The 2,755-nt window shown below is 42.6% G+C and overlaps 1 pseudogene across 1 annotated transcript; it reads right to left on the reverse strand.

The window, feature by feature from the left end:
• Positions 1 to 1,668: 1,668 nt before the first annotated feature.
• LOC113222721 lies at positions 1,669 to 2,749 on the reverse strand (annotated as a pseudogene). The gene has a single exon (XR_003308513.1). The product of XR_003308513.1 is annotated as a ragulator complex protein LAMTOR1 pseudogene (transcript).
• Positions 2,750 to 2,755: the final 6 nt, after the last annotated feature.

The raw sequence follows: 2,755 nt of genomic DNA on the forward strand, positions 1-2,755 counted from the left end.
CTGAACCAGAAGAAAGTTTTAAATATGTGAGATGAATCCACATATCATAAAACAGTTTCAGAGACAGCTTCTTTCTAGTTTTTATCTGGGGATATTCGGTTTTTTTTCCATAGGCATCCATGGGTTCTAAAATGTCCCTCACAGATTCTAGAAAAATAGTGTTTCCAATGTGCTGAATCAAAAGAAAGCTTTATCTCTGTGAGATGAAGCCACACATAGCTAAGCAGTTCACAGAAAGCTTCTTTCTAGTTATCTGTGGATATTCAGTTTTTCCCTTAGACATCAATAGGTTTCCAATTGTCCCTTTGCAGTTTCTACGAACAGAGTGTTTCCACCCTGGTGAATCAAAGGAAAGGATTACCTCTGTGAGATGAATCCACACATCACCAAGCAGTTTCAGAGATAGCTTCTTTCTAGTTTTTTTCTCAGGATATTTTGCTTGTACCTTTAGGTTTCAATGGGCTCCAAAATGTCCTTCCACAGATCTACAAAAAGAGTGTTTGCAACCGGTTGAATCAAAAGAATTGCTTAACTCTGTGAGATTAATCCACACAACACATAGTAGTTGCACGAATGGTTCATTTCTAGATTTTATCAGGGCATATTCCCTATTTCCCCCATATGCCTCAAAGGTCTCCAAACTGTCCCTTCACAGAGTATACAATTGTTTTGTTCCAACCCGCTGGATGAAAAGAAAGGTTTAACTCTGGAAGATGAATTCACACACCACTAAGCTTTTTCACAGATGGCTTCTTTTTATTTTTTATGTTTTCTGGGGATTTTCTGGTTTTTTTTTTTTTTTTTTTTTTTTTTTTTTTTTTCTGCCCCTATAGGCCTCAATGGAGTCTCAAATATCACTTCACATGTTCTACAAAAACGGAGTTTCCATACTGCTGAATCAAAAAATAGTTTAATTTTGTGAGATGAATAGACACATCACAAAGCAGTTTCACTTACAGCCCATTGAGGCTTCTTTCTAGTTTTTATCCAAGGATATTCAGTTTATCCCCTTAGGCCTCAATGGGGTACCAAATGTCTCTATGCAGATTCTAAAAAAAAAAAAAAAAAAAAAAAAAAAGTGTTTCCAAACTGCTGAATTAAAAGAATGGTTTAACTCTGTTGGATGAATACGCTCATAACAAAGCAGTTTCCAAGATAACGTCTTTCTAGTTTTTATCTGGAGATATTCAATTTTTCCCCATAAACCTTAATGGGCTTCCTATTGTCCCTTCACAGATTCTACCAAAAGAGTGTTTCCAAGCTGCTCATCCAAAAGCAAGGTTTAACTCTGAGATGAACCCATCCATCACAAAGTAGTTTCACAGATAGTTTCTTTCTAGATTATTTCTGAGTTTATTCAGTTTTTCCCAATAGGCCTCAATAGACTCCCAAATGTCCCTTCACAGATTCTACAAAAAGAGTTTTTTTTCCAACTTGCAGAATCAAAAGAAAGTTTTACATCTATGAAATGAATCCACTTTTCACAGATAGCTTTTTTTCAGGTTTTTATCTGAGGATATTCTGTTTTTCCCTATAGGCTTAAAAGGGCTTCCAACAGTCCCTTTGTAGATTCTACACAAACAGTGTTTCTAAATTGCTGAAAAAAAAGAAAGATTTAACTGTTTTAGATAAATCCACACATCACAAAGCAGTTCTATAGGCAGCTTTTTTCTTTTTCTTTTTTTTTTTTTTTTGGATGAATATACTTCCTTTATCGAGGGTGACAAACCAAAACAAAAAAAAAAGACTAAACATGTAAAAACCCAGGGTTCTAGAAATACAAACTGAATTCATTCAAATTCAAGCTCATCCAGACCCTGGTCACAAACCCTTGTGAGGTGCCTGTGAGCACCAAGTCAGGGAGAGGGGGCAGGAGTGACTTTGAGGCCAAGAGAGAGGGTGGGAAGGGGATCTCCCTAGGTGCCCTGGTGATCACCCCCCACCCAAACTGGTATCTCCACATTCTCAATGACTATGACGACATACCAGGCTCTGTCCTTTTGGCCCCCACCCCATCCCTGGCCACAGCTTCAAAGGCCAGTCCCAAAAGGTTCTACCCTCACTTGCTCAGGCTTCTAGCCTTCCTCTTTTCCTCCTTCTTCACATTCTTCTCTGTGATTAGTAGCAGGTTAGGGTACTGTATAAGCCACAGTGAGGCTGGGGGCTAAGGGGGTGGGGTAGAGATGGGATGAAGAGAGGAGAAGAGCTGTCCAAGGACCCCTCTCTTCATGGGATCCCAAACTGTACAACCAGCTCCACTTTTGCGTCCACACGGATCTGAGAAAGTGCACTGTAGGCATATGCAGCTATCCTGGAGACCTGCTGCAAATCAGAGAATGGGATGGGCTCACTGGCCAGCACTTGGTGAGGCTGGCTGGTAAGAGACGGCAGCGGTGGCAGCTTCTTCCAATGGGTCAGGCTGCTGCTCAGCACAGCCAAGCGGGTGCTGTACTGCCTGGCACGGTCCATGTACTCATGCTGCTCCATGCCCTGTGAGTCTGCAGCAGATACATCAATGATATTGCTGGCTGTCTTGGCAAGGATGGAAGAGAGTAGGGCCTGCTCATCAGTGCGAGCGGAAGGCAGGCTGTGGTAGTTGGGCTCGGCTCCATTGAGAGCTTTGGTAGGGGGGCTGCTAGGGTCCAGCAGCAGCTTCCGCTCCTCTCGGTCCTGGTCCGAGTCCTCGTTCTCGCTGCTGTAGCAGCACCCCATGGCCGGGGTCAGGCCAGGTGCTCAGGCCGCGCCGAGGAGGGAC

The sequence above is a fragment of the Piliocolobus tephrosceles genome, unplaced genomic scaffold, assembly GCF_002776525.5.
Source record: "Piliocolobus tephrosceles isolate RC106 unplaced genomic scaffold, ASM277652v3 unscaffolded_33968, whole genome shotgun sequence".
NCBI classification, from domain to species: Eukaryota; Metazoa; Chordata; class Mammalia; order Primates; family Cercopithecidae; genus Piliocolobus; species Piliocolobus tephrosceles.